Below are 19,713 nucleotides of genomic sequence, written 5' to 3'. Positions count from 1 at the left end.
AGTGTGAGCAGAGGGAGATTATTTTGCATTAGTTAAGGTTTTCATGTGTGATGAGGCATTTTGAGCAAAGAAATTGAGGATACAGTGATGGTTAAGCTCAACCTCTCAGTATCAGGCTTCCCGAGTTGGCTCTGGTTTACTGTACGATTCTTTCATTATAAATATTGATCAGTATTATTATTTCATTTTTGGTGACTGCTGACCTGGACCATAGTTTCCAATATTCATTTTTATTTACACAAAAATTTGCTATAAAATTTTTCAATGAAAATCAGGGAAAATTAGTCATTATCCAGAAAATTTTATCCTTGTTTTTTTCAATCATTCAAGACTTTCATATTATAAAATATATGTTGAGCATTATTCTTAGAAATATTTTTATAGAGTAGAACATTTAAAACCGAAATTGTCTAGCTAGAACAGGTAAAATATCAGCCGTGCCACTGACCTTCAGGATATAAAGAAGCTCAGATGTCGTCCTAAACAAACTATTTGGTCGCTAGATTTTTCGTGCTGATAATAGAACAGTGATATTTGATATTACCACAAACTGATCTACAGTCAGTGGTTTTCACAGAGAACTTTTAAGTTGCAAGTGATCGCCAGCAGAACCTCTGCTCTGCCTGGTCACAGACCGAGCAGAGCAGGTTAACCACTGCTCAAGTTACAGGTTAATATCTGTTAATGCTGTTAGTAAACCATTGTTATATTTGCAGATAAACTATTGATCAAGCTAGAAGTTAACAGCAGCTTAAAACGCAGGTGAACTGCTGCCCAATTTACATTTGTTACATCATTAATTAAAAAAAATATATATTTCCAGTAAAACAAGACGTAGTTTAAAGAAGTGGATATATTTCAGTCTGTGTCGCTAGATCCTGTAAGATATCTGAGCGATAACTGGAGAACGACTCTTCCGAACAACATCAAACTATCGACACAGGAATGCCATGCGAAGAGAAAAGTTTATTGTGTTATTAGGCTGTGTAGGAGACGATCTGTGTAATTTATAAACCGAAATGTGACATTGGTTTTTGAGCGATAAATTGATAATGCCTCGTAAAACAACCTTCAATGAACGTTTACAGCTGATGTTTCTCATTTACAACTGATGATTCTCATTTACAACTGATGATTCTCATTTACAACTGATGATTCTCATTTACAACTGATGATTCTCATTTACAACCGATGTTTTTCATTTACAACTGATGCTACTCCTTTACAACTGATACTTCTCATTTACAACTGATGTTTCTCATTTACAACTGATGCTACTCCTTTACAACTGATACTTCTCATTTACAACTGATGATTCTCATTTACAACCGATGTTTTTCATTTACAACTGATGCTACTCCTTTACAACTGATACTTCTCATTTACAACTGATGTTTCTCATTTACAACTGATGCTTCTCATTTACAACTGATGTTTCTCATTTACAACTGATGATTCTCATTTACAACTGATGTTTCTCATTTACAACTGATGCTACTCCTTTACAACTGATACTTCTCATTTACAACTGATGATTCTCATTTACAACCGATGTTTTTCATTTACAACTGATGCTACTCCTTTACAACTGATACTTCTCATTTACAACTGATGATTCTCATTTACAACCGATGTTTCTCATTTACAACTGATGCTACTCCTTTACAACTGATACTTCTCATTTACAACTGATGATTCTCATTTACAACCGATGTTTTTCATTTACAACTGATGCTACTCCTTTACAACTGATACTTCTCATTTACAACTGATGTTTCTCATTTACAACTGATGCTTCTCATTTACAACTGATGTTTCTCATTTACAACTGATGATTCTCATTTACAACTGATGATTCTCATTTACAACTGATGTTTCTCATTTACAACTGATGCTACTCCTTTACAACTGATACTTCTCATTTACAACTGATGCTTCTCATTTACAACTGATGTTTCTCATTTACAACTGATGCTACTCCTTTACAACTGATACTTCTCATTTACAACTGATGTTTCTCATTTACAACTGATGCTTCTCATTTACAACTGATGTTTCTCATTTACAACTGATGCTTCTCATTTACAACTGATGTTTCTCATTTACAACTGATGCTTCTCATTTACAACTGATGTTTCTCATTTACAACTGATGCTTCTCATTTACAACTGATGTTTCTCATTTACAACTGATGCTTCTCATTTACAACTGATGTTTCTCATTTACAACTGATGTTTCTCATTTACAACTGATGTTTCTCATTTACAACTGATGCTTCTCATTTACAACTGATGCTTCTCATTTACAACTGATGTTTCTCATTTACAACCGATGTTTCTCATTTACAACCGATGTTTCTCATTTACAACTGATGTTTCTCATTTACAACTGATGTTTCTCATTTACAACTGATGATTCTCATTTACAACTGATGTTTCTCATTTACAACTGATGTTTCTCATTTACAACTGATGTTTCTCATTTACAACTGATGTTTCTCATTTACAACTGATGTTTCTCATTTACAACTGATGTTTCTCATTTACAACTGATGTTTCTCATTTATATCTGATGTTTCTCATTTACAACTGATGTTTCTCATTTACAACTGACGTTTCTCATTTACATCTGATGTTTCTCATTTACAACTGATGTTTCTCATTTACAACTGATGTTTCTCATTTACAACTGATGTCTCTCATTTACATCTGATGTTTCTCATTTACAACTGATGCTTCTCATTTACCTCAAGATCTGAAGTACCATTGTGTGGAGGCCAAACTGAAGAATTTATTGAAAAAAATTTCGACATGTTTGCCCGGTTATTTTCTTAATAATGTCTATAGAATTTTTCCCCTTATTATCGTTAGTTTACATAAAATAATATTAAATTTTACTTCAAGTGTTGAAGGGAATTATATAGAAATTGATAATATAGATTTAATTTGTAAACAATTATGAATCATGTAGCTGTGATTATATTTCTTTTAGTAATAATATAATGTTAATGTTGTTGTTTTGCCTGTGTATCTACATGTTGCGGGAGTTTTCTGGTTGTCATGACAACCAGACACAGGCGCTTGTCTGTAATAGGTTGTCATGACAACCAGACACAGGCGCTTGTCTGTAATAGATTGTCATGACAACCAGACACAGGCGCTTGTCTGTAATAGGTTGTCATGACAACCAGACACAGGCGCTTGTCTGTAATAGGTTGTCATGACAACCAGACACAGGCGCTTGTCTGTAATAGATTGTCATGACAACCAGACACAGGCGCTTGTCTGTAATAGGTTGTCATGACAACCAGACACAGGCGCTTGTCTGTAATAGGTTGTCATGACAACCAGACACAGGCGCTTGTCTGTAATAGGTTGTCATGACAACCAGACACAGGCGCTTGTCTGTAATAGGTTGTCATGACAACCAGACACAGGCGCTTGTCTGTAATAGGTTGTCATGACAACCAGACACAGGTGCTTGTCTGTATTAGGTTGTCATGACAACCAGACATGTGTGTCTGATTGCGTTAGGTTGTCATGACAACCAGACACAGGTGCTTGCCTATCAAGAGAGATCAAATTAAAATGTACTGATTGATAAAATTGACTATCATTCTGTTATTTAAGTTAGTACGAGCCTAATCATACCTAATTTATGTACTTGGACTCGTAAATATATTTATTTCATTGATCAGTAATCTTTCAAATTGGTTTATCCCTCCAACCATTCTTAATTATGTTTATTTATAGTTATCAATCAAAACTGTATAATAAATAGTTAAAATAAAAAAATATGAAGAGCCGAGCGTAAATAATAAGAATTTGTTGGGAATCATGTCAGTAGTGAGCCAGAATGTTCTCTTAACCAGACACTTCACATCACTCTCGTAAAACTATCAAATTGGTAATTATTTGAAGGGTCTGGTGACCAGGTGGCTAAAGCTCTCGCTTCACACGGCAAGTGTTTGGGTTCGATTCCCATCGAGGGAAGAAACATTGGGCATGTTTCTTTACACCTGTTGTCTATGTTCACCCATCAGTAAAATGGGTACCTGGGTGTTAGTCGACTGGTGTGGGTCGCATCCTGGGACACTGACCTAATTTGAGGGAAATGCTCAGCATAACAAGGGGCTTTCTATACAGTAGTATGTCACTGATGTCAGCTATGGCCTGTATACCTTGTACATGTACTTGTAGCAAATAAAGATATTATTATTATTATTATTATTATTAACTGTTGAATTGTGACGGTTTTGCCCAGTGGATGTTCACTTTCTGCTCGCGCTGCAGCAAAACTCTTATATTTATAAGTTTTCCGTTGTTATATGCTATATAATTCTATATATTTATGGGTAGAGGACAACTTAGCCTAACATAACTTAGAAATAAGCTACAAGCAGTATGTGAAGAATTTACTTAAATACTCGGAGGACAGATGAACTTATAAGATAAATTTGTGTCGGAATCTGACATGTTTAAAACTCGTTAAAACATTTCCGAACTCATATGGAAGGAATATCATCTTCACCGACTTCGACTCCACTTGGAAGCATCACGAACAATTAATCAATAGTTCCATAATTTTCTACAGTGTCAACATCTGCCTCAGACACCAGGGTGAATACTGAGCTGTTGGTAGCCAGTTTATACCGTGATTTATCTGATCTGGCGAATACTAAGATGACTAAAACTTACTATAAAATCTGTTAAACTAGAGACTTAAGGAATATTGATGGTTTTAAAGCAAGATACTAAGTGAATATCCATAGTGCAATGAATAGATTATAATTATCATGATTTTATAGATGTTAATCTGGTTAGTTAAGATTCGTTAGAAAACAGAACAAGTTTTGATGTTATCGGCCTTCCACTCCTTTAAAAAATAATAATAGATAATAATAATTATTATTATATTCTGTGATAATTTTTATTGTCATAGAGGTTAATCGTTCCTCCCGGCATTCTTATAAATACAATGTGTACTTATCAAACTCCCAGAACGGGAAGGGTTCGCCCTGGGTTCAACCTCATCTGTTCCCTGATTCGTTTACTGTCGTGTAAGAACGATTTCATAAGTCATGCTGTGCTAAACCCACTGAATTATCCTGTAGTCTTTAGTAATATTAATTACTCTCGTAGTTTAATGTGAATTATCAATTTATAGTATTTTAAAGTGAAATATAATTGGAATTAATTATCACATTAACCTAACCTATGTATCTAGTTAGACGTTTTCATGTGTCTGGTATTACCATTAATATTCATGTCTATTGTAAGGTTCATGTGTCCCGTAGCTCGATCGACCTGACGCCGAGGTCTGACGCCGTCAAGAACAAAAGACCTCAGACGTTGGCGTGACTAGCTGACATTTGCTAAGGCAGGTGTGACCATATAATTAGGTCTCCCTAGAGACCTCACAAGCCCATCTGAACTGCATCACACTGGAGCACTCACCTCACACATTGAGGTCCGAAGTTCGAATCTCCGGCTGGATATCATAAGGGACGTGTTTCCATATGACACCTGTTGCCCATCTTCACCCATCAGTGAAATAGGTACCTGGGTGTTAGTCGACTGGTGTGGGTCGCATCCTGGGACAAAACTGACCTGATTTGCGGGAAATGCTCAGCATAACAAGCAGCTTTCTATATGGTAGTATGTTATTGATGTCAGCTATGGTCTGTATACCTTGTAAATTTACTTGTAGAAATAAATTATTATTATTATTATTATTATTATTATTATTATTATTATTATTATTATTATTAAGACAACAAAAGGGTGGGATTTTTAGGTTCTACTTTCACTGAAATTTTAAGTAAATCGTTTATGGCATTTATAAATGTCAGGTCAATAAAAGTGCAATGTTAACTAATAAGCCAATGGAGACTGAAGTTGTGTGCATTTCGAAATCCAAACAGAATCCTCTAATGTAAATACTAAATGTGAAATATTAATTTGTTTATATGGGGAGAAAGAATGAGAACTTCAGGTTGAGAACCAGGTCACGAATGAAGGTGAATGTGCGTCAGGTCACGAATGTAGGTGAATGTGCGTCAGGTCACGAATGAAGGTGAATGTTGTGCATCAAATTGGGAATGTAGGTGGATGTTGTTCGTCAGGTTAGGAATGTAGGTGAATGTTGTGCGTCAGGTTGGTAATATAGGTGAGTGGAAGATAACTGTATAAGATGTGGAGCATCCTGGTATGAGCCAGCAGGTCCACCCTAGTGCGTCCTGGCATGAGCCAGCAGGTCCACTCTAGTGCGTCCTGGCATGAGCCAGCAGGTCCACTGTACTGCGTCCTGGCATGGGCCAGCAGGCCCACTCTAGTGCGTCCTGGCATGGGCCAGCAGGCCCACTCTAGTGCGTCCTGGCATGGGCCAGCAGGCCCTCTCTAGTGCGTCCTGGCATGAGCCAGCAGGCCCACTCTAGTGTGTCCTGGCATGAGCCAGCAGACCCACTCGAGTGTGTCCTGGAATGAGCCAGCAGACCCACTCGAGTGTGTCCTGGCATGAGCCAGCAAGCCCACTCTAGTGCATCCTCTAGTGCAATAATAACCCCTGGGAACGACCTACTTCCACATTGGACAAATGTGACACCACCTACGACTGCTGCACCTCTCCTGCCTATTGTATATAAGCCACTTCTCTGCTCATATGCTGTATTCTACTCAAGATTGATGGACTGACCACATCGACTCAAGGTTGAGGGACTGATTTCCTCATTCTCCTTCTGCTCTTCACGTTTCTCCTTTGTATGGACTGATGAAGCCACTGTGTGGCACGTTTCCCAAGAGTTCCACATGTGTTTTCCCTATCCCAGGGGGATAGGGAAAAGTGAGATGCTACATGAATATAGAAAGGTGGTAACTGAAGAGAAGACAAGAGCGAATGTAGGCAAAGAGAGAAGGGACGGAGCACACAGGGGCGGCGAACAAATAATGTCAACTAATATCGGTGACCATTCTATAAATGGAAGGATTGCAGAGATCATGAGAGCATACATAGTATCGAAGGCAATGGGCATCACGGCGATCGGACGAGGATGGAACATTCGCTTCTGCATAGAGGCTCTCAATAGGGGAAGAGCGAAAATTACCAAGGCATAAACTTAATCCTTGGTGATGGATGGGGTTAAGGCTTGAAAGAGTAGCAGGAGAGGCCGCTGAATAGATCTGGTCACCATAATCGAGTTATGATAAAATGAGGGCTGAATGTAATCGAAAGAGAGTTCGATGATCAGCTCCCCATGAAAGATGATCAAGGGTTTCAAGAAGGTTCAGCTGGCTGTGACAAGTTGCGTAAAGAGAGGTAATGTGAGGTTTCCAGGATAACCTACGGTAAAAGAGAAGACCTAGAAATGTGACTGTATCACGTTCAGGGATACGGGAGCCATAGAGGTACAAAGGATGATCGGAGATGACAGAGCGTCTAGTGAAAGTAATTTGGTGAGTTTTGGTACTGGAAAATTTAAACCCATGCATGGTGGCTCAATTGGAAACACGGTCGACCGCATGCTGTAGAGAAACTGGAATGAGGTGACAGTAGCGCTTGCACAAGCAATAGCGAAGTCATCAACAGAGAGTGATGACCAAATATTGGATGGAAGACTAGAGGCCAAATCATTTATAGCAAGGAGAAAAAGTGTTGTGCTCAGAACACATCCCTGGGGACACCTTCAGCTTGGACAAAGTCCGGGGAGAGCACATTAACCCGAACACGGAAATGTCTGTCAGTTAAAAAGTTCTTAAGGATGGTAGATTGCCTCGGAGGCCAAAAGAGTGGGCTTGGGCCAAAATATTATACCTCCAAGTTGTATCATATGCCTTCTCAAGGTCAAAAAATATGACGATAACTGAGTGGTTATTCGCAAAGACATTATGAACATACCTATCCAAGCGTAGTAAGGGGTCTATGGTAGAACAGCCCTTATGAAAGCCATATTGACGAGTGGAGAGACTGTTGTGTCTCTAAATACCACAATAAACGTCGATTTACCAGACGTTCCATCACTTTGCAAACTGCACTGGTAAGAGCAATTGAACGATAGTGGGAGGCATCATGTCCCGTAGTACCCGGTTTGCAGAGAGGGAGATTTCCACAGCTGGGGAAGGACTCCTTGTGACCAAATAAGATTAAAGAGGTGTAAGAGGACTGTAAGGGTTGACTGATGTAAATGTTGTAACATCCGAATATGAATATAGTCAGGCCCAGCTGCCGATGATCGGCAAGCTGAGAGTGTTGCCTCCAGTTCTTCTCTGAGAGAAGAAAAGCCCAAGGGTGCTAACTCTCTGGCAAACTTTGAGGAAAGAAACGAGGGGCATAGATGGAGCCCCCGAGAAATACAGACCAGATGATTACCAATTTCAATGGCAATGTCAAGAGGGTTTGCTGTATCAACACCAGCGACCCGTAGAACAGGAGCCGGGTCAGAGTATTTACCACTCAATTTCCTCACTTTTTTCCAGACTGCACTCATAGAGGAAGCAGAGGTGATGGTGGAAACATAATCTCGCCAGCAAGTGCGTTTAGCATCACAGATGACACGGCGAGTGGCTGCACGCATCTGCTTAAAATCAAGAAGTCTCTCAGTGGTTCTATTGTACCGATACCTGCCCCACGCAGCGCGTTTCAAACGTACTGCACGAGCACAAGCAGGAGACCACCAAGGCACGCACTTCTGAGAATGCCTGCCTGAGGTTTGGGGTATAGAATGAGAAGCTGCAGTTAAAACTGACGTTGAGAAGAGGTGTTGGAGCTCATCAATGGAGGATGAAGAAGGAACCTCACTAAAAGCAGTGAGTTGCGAGTAAAGGTCCCAATTTGCCCGATCAAATTGCCAGTGAGGGCTACGGAGAGGTGGTGAATATGAAGGAGAAGTAAGAATGATTGGAAAATGATCGCTGTCATGTAAGTCCGGTAGAACAGACCAGGCGAAGTCTAGTGTAGTAGAGGAAGAGCAGAGCAATGGATCGATGCAAGAGAGAGTATGAGTACGAGGATCAAAATGCGTGGGAGTATCAGTATTTAAAACATGGAGGGGTGAGAGGCGAGAAAAGCCTCCAACTGACTGCCACGTGAGTCACAATGAGACCCCCCCCCCAGAGGAGGTGGTGGGCATTAAAATCGCCAAATAACAGAAGTGGTGGTGGTAAGGATGAAACAAGAAAGGCAAAATTTGGGATAGATAATGCCCGAGAAGGAGAGAGATACAAAGATCATATTGTAAATCACTTACTCAATTGGATACGGGCTGCAGTGTAATGCAGCAAGGTGTGAACAAATAGTGGATGGTACGGACTATCATTGCGTAGAAGAAGGGCACTTTCATTAAAGGTCCCATCAGAAAAAGGATCCGAAGAGTACAATAAATGGGTTGGAAAACAGCTGAGTGTGATTTCGGTTCTTGTAAGCAAACACCAACAGGGTAAAACCGGGAAAGCAGCATCTGAAGCTCACCCCGATTACCCCTGAGGCTGCGGATATTCCACTGTAAATAGGCCATGACTGGCAACGAGGAAAATACCAGGAATTCGCAGGTAAGGTCACCTACAGACTAGAGGGAGTTAGAAAAGTCTACGTGCGGTGGCATTGGAAAACGTTCAAGCAGCGAAGGAATGGAGCGTTGCAAAGAAAGTCGTGGAGATGGAGGGGAGGGAGGAGAAGGAACAGAAGGTGGATCCTTGTCCATTGAAGGTTTAGTCTCTGCAATATATTCTGAAATGGCTTCAAGTGTTTCGGAACTCAAAGACGTTGTATGGGAGACAATATTGTAGATAGAATGAGGAGGGTGAGTAAAGATTAGGACAGTAATGGACTGTACCATAGTAGAGGGGACGAAAGAGTGTAGGGGACTGGAGAAGAAGTGTGGGAGGGGACAGAAGAGGCAGAAACCTGGGAGGTGGCAGAAGAGGGAGAAATTTGGGAGGGGACGGGTGGAAGGCACAGTACGAGGAGGAGGGTGAACCTCCACACTTGTAATAGAGCCGGTGAGAGGGGAAGAACTAGGCACAGAGACTGGAAAGGTAAAATACGGAGGTGGAAGAAGGGAAGGAGGCGGCAAAGAAGTTTTGAGCAATGGGGATTATTTGGACTTCTGAGAAGTAGAGGGGCGATTGGTAGATGTCGTACGAGGTCTTGTCGATACCGGGGCTTGTGAAGGAGAACCCGAAGATGAGAACAGACTGAGGTGTTGTAGTAGGGACGTCGGAGCCCAGGACAGCAAAAGAATTAGATACAGGAGTGACTATGGGAGGGGTAACCACAAAGGAGGCTGCGGAAGATGGGACCCCAGAAGTGGGGGGACGTTTTGAAACATGAGAATAAGAAACACGGGGCCATCTCCCTTGGAGGCGGAGATGAGAAACTGCCATAGCATAAGGGAAACTTTCTGCCTCTTTGAGACAATGGATTTCACGCTAATTTAAGTAGACCCGGCAACGGCGAGAATACGAAGGGTGAGCCTCATGATATTAAGGCAAGAGGGAGGTTGACTACAAGACATATTAGTATGATCATCGGCACCACAGACTGGGCATTTGGGTATAGATCTGCAATATTTCGCTGGGTGACCAAATCGCCAGCAATTTCTACACTGTTGCGTTGAAGGGATCACCTTTCATACTTGTAACCGATGTCCTGCTACATAAACAGAGGATGGGAGTTCACGGCTGTCAAAAGTTAATCGAGCCACATTGCAAGGGTATCATCTCCACCCATGGGCAGGAAGGACATAAGTGTCTACCTTGAGGATTGGGAGATCCTGGAGTTCCAGCTGTTCGAAAATGTCATTGCCACATGTCTGAAAATTCTGTTGGATTATGGTATGTGGTAGAATGACAGTACCACTACAAGAATTGAGGGAATGATGGTAGGTTGGTAGACAGCAACCACCCAGGGAAGTACTACCGTCCTGCCAGATGACTGTGAAACACAAACCTGTAGCTGTTTTACATGATGGTAGGATTGCTGGTCTCTTTTTCTGTCTCATAAACATGCAGGATAACAGGGATATCTTGCTACTCCTACTTACACTTTGGTCACACTTCACAGACACGCACATGCATATATATATATGCATATATATATATATATATATATATATATATATATATATATATATATATATATATATATATATATATATATATATATATATATATATACAAACATTTAGGTTTTTCTCCTTTTTCTAAATAGCTCTTGTTCTTCTTTATTTCTTCTATTGTCCATGGGGAAGTGGAAAAGAATCTTTCCTCCATAAGCCATGCGTGTCGTATGAGGCGACTAAAATGCCAGGAGCAATGGGCTAGTAACCCCTTCTCCTGTAAACATTTACTAAAACAGAGAAGAAGAAAAACTTTATAAAACTGGGATGCTTGAATGTGCGTGGATGTAGTGCGGATGACAATAAACAGATGATTGCTGATGTTATAAATGAAAAGAAGTTGGATGTCCTGGCCCTAAGAAAAACAAAGCTGAAGGGAGTAGGGGAGTTTCGGTGGGGGGAAATAAATGGGATTAAATCTGGAGTATCTGAAAGAGTTAAAGCTAAGGAAGGGGTAGCAGTAATGTTGAAGGATCAGTTATGGAAGGAGAAGAGAGAATATGAATGTGTAAATTCAAAGATTATGTGCATTAAAATAAAGGTTGGATGCGAAAAGTGGGTCATAATAAGCGTGTATGCAACTGGACAAGAGAAGAGTGTAGAGAGAGATTTTGGGAGATGTTAAGTGAATGTATAGGAACCTTTGAACCAAGTGAGAGAGTAATTGTCGAAGGGGACCTGAATGCTAAAGTAGGAGAAACTTTTAGAGAGGGTGTGGTAGGTAAGTTTGGGGTGCCAGGTGTAAATGATAATGGGATCCCTTTGATTGAACTTTGTATAGAAAGGGGTTTAGTTATAGGTAATACATATTTTAAGAAAAAGAGGATAAATAAGTATACAAGATATGATGTTGGGCGAAATGACAGTAGTTTTTTGGATTATGTATTGGTAGATAAAAGACTGTTGAGTAGACTTCAGGATGTCCATGTTTATAGAGGGGCCACAGATATATCAGATCACTTTTTAGTTGTAGCTACACTGAGAGTAAAAGGTAGATGGGATACAAGGAGAATAGAAGCATCAGGGAAGAGAGAGGTGAAGGTTTATAAACTAAAAGAGGAGGCAGTTAGGGAAAGATATAAACAGCTATTGGAGGATAGATGGGCTAATGAGAGCATAGGCAATGGGGTCGAAGATGTATGGGGTAAGTTTAAAAATGTAGTTTTAGAGTGTTCAGCAGAAGTTTGTGGTTACAGAAAAGTGGGTGCAGGAGGGAAGAGGAGCAATTGATGGAATGATGATGTAAAGAGAGTAGAAAGGGAGAAAAAGTTAGCATATGAGAAGTTTTTACAAAGCAGAAGTGATGTAAGGAAGAAAGAGTATATGGAGAAAAAGAGAGAGGTTAAGAGAGTGGTGAAGCAATGTAAAAAGAGAGCAAATGAGAGAGTGGATGAGATGTTATCAACAAATTTTGTTGAAAATAAGAAAAAGTCTTGGAGTGAGATTAACAAGTTAAGGAAGCCTAGAGAACAAATGAATTTGTCAGTTAAAAATAGGAGAGGAGAGTTATTAAATGGAGAGTTAGAGGTATTGGGAAGATGGAGGGAATATTTTGAGGAATTGTTAAATGTTGATGAAGATAGGGAAGCTGTGATTTCGTGTATAGGACAAGGAGGAATAACATCTTGTAGGAGTGAGGAAGAGCCAGTTGTGAGTGTGGGGGAAGTTCGTGAGGCAGTAGGTAAAATGAAAGGGGGTAAGGCAGCCGGGATTAATGGGATAAAGATAGAAATTATTAAAAGCAGGTGGGGATATAATTTTGGAGTGTTTGGTGCAATTATTTAATAAATGTATGGAAGAGGGTAAGGTACCTAGGGATTGGCAGAGAGCATGCATAGTTCCTTTGTATAAAGGTAAAGGGGACAAGCGAGAGTGCAAAAATTATAAGGGGATAAGTCTGTTGAGTATGTGATGAATGGTTTGAAAAACCGACAAGTTAAAGATTGAGACACTTATGCAGCATATGGGAATCTTTATTCAGGAAACGTTTCGCCACACAGTGGCTTCATCAGTCCAATACAAAGAGGAAGACGTAAGAAGAGGAGGAGTATGAGGTAATTAGTCCCACAGCCTGGAGTCGATGTGTTCAGTCCATCAATCTTGTAGAATGTACAGCATAGGGCCGTAGACGTGGCTTATATACTGTAGTGAGGTGAGGTGAAGCAGGGGGAGGCGGGGTCATAGTGGTTCCATCCACTAGTCGAAGTAGGTCTTTGTCCAAAGGTTGAACAAGTGTTGAAGAATTCTTTGTAACAAGATCCCATGATGCTACAGTGTCTGACAGTTGTGATGAATGGTTTGAAAAATCGACAAGTTGAAGATTGAGACACTTATGCAGCATATGGGAATCTTTATTCAGGAAACGTTTCGCCACACAGTGCCTTCATCAGTCCAATACAAAGAGGAAGGCGTAAGGAGAGGAGGAGTATGAGGTAATCAGTCCCTCAGCCTGGAGTCGATGTGTTCAGTCCATCAATCTTGTAGAATGTACAGCATAGGGCCGTAGACGTGGCTTATATACTGTAGTGAGGTGAGGTGAAGCAGACAGAGGCGGGGTCATAGTGTTACCATCCACTAGTCGAAGTAGGTCTTCGTCCAAAGGTTGAACAAGTGTTGAAGAATTCCTTGTAACAAGATCCCATGATGCTGCAGTGTCTGACAGTTGTGATGAATGGTTTGAAAAACCGACAAGTTGAAGATTGAGACACTTATGCAGCATATGGGAATCTTTATTCAGGAAACGTTTCTCCACACAGTGGCTTCATCAGTCCAATACAAAGTGGAAGGCGTAAGGAGAGGAGGAGTATGAGGTAATCAGTCCCTCAGCAGTCCCTGTATTGGACTGATGAAGCCACTGTGTGGCGAAACGTTTCCTGAATAAAGATTCCCATATGCTGCATAAGTGTCTCAATCTTCAACTTGTCGGTTTTTCAAACCATTCGTCACAACTGTCAGACACTGCAGCATCATGGGATCTAGTTACAAAGAATTCTTCAACACTTGTTCAACCTTTGGACGAAGACCTACTTCGACTAGTGGATGGAACCACTATGACCCCGCCTCTGCCTGCTTCACCTCACCTCACTACAGTATATAAGCCACGTCTACGGCCCTATGCTGTACATTCTACAAGATTGATGGACTGAACACATCGACTCCAGGCTGAGGGACTGATTACCTCATACTCCTCCTCTCCTTACGTCTTGTTAGGTAAGACACATATGCAACAGTTAGGTATCTTTATTTCGAAACGTTTCGCCTACACAGTAGGCTTCTTCAGTCGAGTACAGAAAAGTTGATAGAAGCAGAAGATACTCGAAGACGATGTAATCAGTCCATCACCCTTAAAGTTTTGAGGTGGTCAGTCCCTCAGTCTGGAGAAGAGCATTGTTCCGTTGTCTGAAACAATATGAAGTTGAAGTGACAGGATGGAGCCTTATATAGTGCCAGGAGGTGAGACGTAGGTTGCTTTGGGAGGGCAGGTCCCTCTCAAACCCAGCCGTTCTCACTAGTAGAGGTTGTCGAAGTTGATGGTCTGTACCAAGATACCCATGGGAGTACTATGAACTGTTTAGGGGGCTGTTCCATGGGCGGTTTGTTGAGGATAGCTTGTGCCTTGAGTCTGCAATCTCGGATGAAGAAAGATGGGAACTGAAGACGTGTAAAGGCTTGTGTTATGTAAGTGCATTCCTCTTCTAGAAAACAAGGGCTGGAGATGCGAAGAGCTCTCAAGAAGAAGCCAATGAGGATTCCTCTCTTAGTGCGGGTATCTTGGTGTGAATAAAAGTGTATAAGATCGTCCTTGTTGGTAGGTTTTATATACACTTTGAAGAGAAGTTTGTCACTGTCGGGAGATCTGCACAGTAGAACGTCGAGGAAAGGAAGTTTGCCATCATTTTCGAGTTCAAGTGTAAACTTTATTGATGGTTCAACTGCATTGATCTTGTTGAGAAGGGCCTGGATATTGAGACGTCTCGGATAGAAAACCAATATATCATCAACGTATCTTAGCCAGGTAACGGTGTTGGGAATGAGGGTGCTGAATTTCTCTGTCTCCAGGTTTTCCATGAAGAGGTTGGCAAGCACAGCACTGAGCGGGCTGCCCATTGCCATCCCAAAGCATTGTTTGTAACAGTTGTCCTGATACTTGAAGAAGTTGAAATTAACACACAGTTCCACTAGATTGATGAAATCTAGAAGAGGTAAAGGGAGGTCGTGGTTTTCAGTGAGCCTCTGTCTCAGAATGTTGATTGCAGCGTCAGTAGGAACGTTGGTAAAGAGGGCTGTGACATCGAAGGAAGCCATGCTTTTGTTTTTGACATTCAGGTTGGAAATTCGGGAGAGAAGGTCACCTGAGTGTTTGAGGTGGGCTTGACTGATAGTGCCCAGAAGCGCTGAAAGGTATTTGGCAAGGTGGCCGGCTAGTCTGTGTGGTGCACTCCCTATGCCCCACACCTCTAACTTCTACAGCAGGCGTCTACACTATCCCCTGTGGGTTCTGTCCCAAGAAATATGTAGGCGAGACAGGCAGAGATCTTGCAGTCCGCCTGAATGAGCATCGAAATGCCTCTAACAGAGACGATGTAAGGTACGCCTGTGTCCTCCACAGAGACTCCACGGGGCATTTGATGAACTGGAACGAGGCACAACTCGTTCTCACCGAACCAGACCTCAGACGCCGACGGTGCCTAGAAGCCTCACTAATCACCGTCACCGACACTATAGAACGCAACACTGGAAACTACAAAATTTCAAAAACATTGGCATACATGATACTTAAGCAGCACCAACCCAACAACACAGGAGTCACGTGATTTCATCGTCTACCCTCGCCTCGCATGGGCCAGTAGGCCTTCTGCAGTGTTCCTCCATTCTTATGTTCTTATGACATTCCTCAGGTCACGTGCGTCACATCTCACTCTCCGCCTATATATATAATGTCTTTCTACCTCTGTATGTTAGAAGTGATCAAGGTTCCAGGACCGAAACGTTTTCTAATAAATATGTTATAGTGTTTGCTTACGTGTCTTCCATACCTAACTGTTGCATATGTGTCTTACCTAACAACCTGTCGGTATTTTATACCATTTTAATGTTCAACTCCCGTACCCCTTGACACCAATCAAACCCAGCCCCTCTCATATATTTGTCCAGTCTCTTCTTAAAGCTACCCAAGGTCCTAACCTCTATCACCCCACTGGGAAGACTGTTCCACGCATCTACAACTCTGTTAGAAAACCAGTACTTACCTATGTCCTTTCTAAATCTAAATTTATCCAACTTAAATCCATTATTCCTGGTTCTTACCTGGTTCGACACCCTCAGTACTTTATTAATGTCTCCCTTGTTTATGCCCGTCATCCACTTATACACTTCAATGATATCTCCCCTCATTCTACGCCTCTCCAGAGAGTGGAGATTTAAGGCTTTAAGTCTATCTTCATACGGGAGGTTCCTTACACAGTAAATCATTTTAGTCATTCTTCTCTGTATGTTCTCTAATGAGTCTATGTCCATCCTGGATGGAAATAAATGGTATAAAATACCGACACAATGGCAATATAAACACAAATGCAGTATAATGTGATCCTTTATTGACTACGTTTCGCCCACACAGTGGGCTTTTTCAAGTCACAAACAGAACTACCTGGGGTGGAAGGAACGCGAGTATTTATAGTCCGGTTCAGAATGCTGAGGTCAGGTGAAGAATGCTACCCAAGTTTTTAGACTCTATAACCCCACTCGGTACATCATCAGATGCAGCATTCTTCACCTGACCTCAGCATTCTGAACCGGACTATAAATACTCGCGTTCCTTCCACCCCAGGTAGTTCTGTTTGTGACTTGAAAAAGCCCACTGTGCAAGAAAGGTATAAAATACCGACAATATGAAAGTTAAGACACATGTGCAACATCTGGATATCTTTATTGTAGTAGACGTTTCGCCATCCAGTGGCTTTATCAATACAGATTCTAGGACATAATAGGAAGACAGTAGAACTATATACAAAAGATGAGGTAATCAGTCCCTCGGCCTTGGAGTTAGTGTTCACAGCATCGTGGTGGAGGAGAATCTGGAGCAAAGACAAGAAGACTGGCGGTTTATATAGGCGTCAGTGGATAGGGACGGGCAGCAGACGAGGGCAAAGTCACTGGTAGGCGGGATTCCCCAGTGGAAGTAGGTCCTTCCCAAAGAGATGGGTTAGTTGCAGCAGCCGTGAAGGTCTTGTAGATGTCCTCTGAACCAAGATTCCATGATGTTGCAGTGACTTTGCCCTCGTCTGCTGCCCGTCCCTATCCACTGACGCCTATATAAACCGCCAGTCTTCTTGTCTTTGCTCCAGATTCTCCTCCACCACGATGCTGTGAACACTAACTCCAAGGCCGAGGGACTGATTACCTCATCTTTTGTATATAGTTCTACTGTCTTCCTATTATGTCCTAGAATCTGTATTGATAAAGCCACTGGATGGCGAAACGTCTACTACAATAAAGATATCCAGATGTTGCACATGTGTCTTAACTTTCAAAAAGCCCACTGTGTGGGCGAAACGTAGTCAATAAAGAATCACATTATACTGCATTTGTGTTTATATTGCCATCCTGTAGTAAGGGGACCAAAACTGAGCAGCATAATCTAAATGAGGCCTCACTAGTGATGTATAGAGCTGTAAAATAACTTTTGGACTTCTGTTACTTATACTTCTTGAGATAAATCCAAGTAATCTGTTGGCCTTGTTGCGCACACTGAGGCACTGCTGTCTTGGCTTTAGATTTCTGCTTACCATGACTCCCAAGTCTTTTTTACATTCTGTATGACCAAGCTCTACTTCACCTAGATTATAGCTTCGAGGGTTATTTTCATTACCAAGGGCAAGTACCTTACACTTATCCACATTAAACTTCATCTGCCATTTCTCAGACCACAAGACATTAATTTGTTCAAATCGTCCTGGAGTTCATTGATATCCTCCTCAGAGTGAATTATGCGGCCAAAGAGTGAATTATACGGTGAAGGTTATGTTCATGTCCTCAGAATCAACTTGTCAGACACTGCAACATCATGGAATCTTGATTCTGAGGACATGAACATAACCTTCACGACGACTACTACAACTAACGCATCTCTTTGGGTAGAACCTACTTCCACTGGGGAATCCCGCCTACCAGTGACTATGCCCACGTCTGCTACCCATCCCATTTCCACCTGACGTCAGTATATAAGCGTCAGGCGCCTTGCTTCTGCTTCAGAATCTCCACGACTACGGTGCCCTTAGCACTTACTGCAAGGTTGAGGGACGGATTACCTCATCTTCTGTACATAGTTCTACTGTCTTCAAGTTATGTCCTGGAATTTGTATTGATAAAGCCACTGGATGGCGAAGCGTCTACAATAAGGATACCCAGATGTTGCACGTGTCTTAATTTCACTTATAAGTTAAATAATGTAGAACTTAGCCATACAGTTTGCGAAAAAGACTTGGGGGTTATGGTAAGCAGCAACCTTAAACCAAGACAGCAGTGCCTAAGCGTACGTAATAAGGCAAATAGATTACTGGGATTTATATCAAGTGTAAGCAACAGAAGTCCAGAGGTCATACTGCAGCTTTATACATTATTAGCAAGGCCTCACCTAGATTATGCAGCTGAGTTCTGGTCTCCATATTACAGAATGTACATAAATTCGTTAGAAAACATTCAGCATTGGATGAATAAATTAATACATAGCATTAGAAATCTTCCTTATGAAGAAAGACGTCATATACGTCACAATCGTATTAGGACAATCCATTGACACACACTCAGTTCACGGAGTTCACTACCTTATCACAAGATAGGCACATGGCTTCTGCCGAGAAGAAGAGGTCACGATGCTCCATGAACACGACGGAGGACTCAGATTTGGAAATGTGGGGCGAAATTCTAGCGAAGAAGTTGCGAGAGGAAGAGGAAGATCCTGCTCACATTGTAGCAGATCTGACAGTCCCAACCATGGAGCCAGCGACAATAGAAACAGGTGCGGAAATAAACACCCCACCCCCCGAAAACCAAGAGGGATGGAACACTGTGGACAAGAAGAAGAAGCGCCATCCGTCCAAGGAGCAGGCAAACCAGCTCAACCGACCTGGCAAATTCAAGGTGAAGTCTTACGGGGACCACAGAACCCACTATGGGGTTGTTTCATACCTGGAATCACGACACAACCTGAAGTTCAAGATATGGTTCAACTTGAGGGGAGAACCAATATTGACTCCTCTCAACAAGGAAATGTATACCACCTTGAAGAGAGTCATGGAGACAGATCGCTCATTCACCCTGGAGGAACTGGACTCTCGGCAGAAGATCACCAAGGGTGTAGTGATGCGATACCCGCTGATGATGCCCATCGAGGCAGTAGCAGCTCACCCCAGTGTGGTGTCAGCTCAACGTCTCAAGGCAAAGACGGCAGGCAATGCACCAACCCGACAGGTCCTCATTCAGCATGTAGGGCCACTGCCATCCCAGCTGGACCTCGGTTCTTGGGGCAGGTACGATGTCAGGACCTTCACAGCAGAACCAGTTCGCTGTTTCAAGTGTCAGCGTTATGGACACCTGGGTGCACT

The sequence above is a fragment of the Cherax quadricarinatus genome, chromosome 55, assembly GCF_038502225.1.
Source record: "Cherax quadricarinatus isolate ZL_2023a chromosome 55, ASM3850222v1, whole genome shotgun sequence".
NCBI classification, from domain to species: Eukaryota; Metazoa; Arthropoda; class Malacostraca; order Decapoda; family Parastacidae; genus Cherax; species Cherax quadricarinatus.
The sequence above is the reverse complement of the archived record's forward strand: the minus strand, read 5'-3'. Positions refer to the sequence as shown.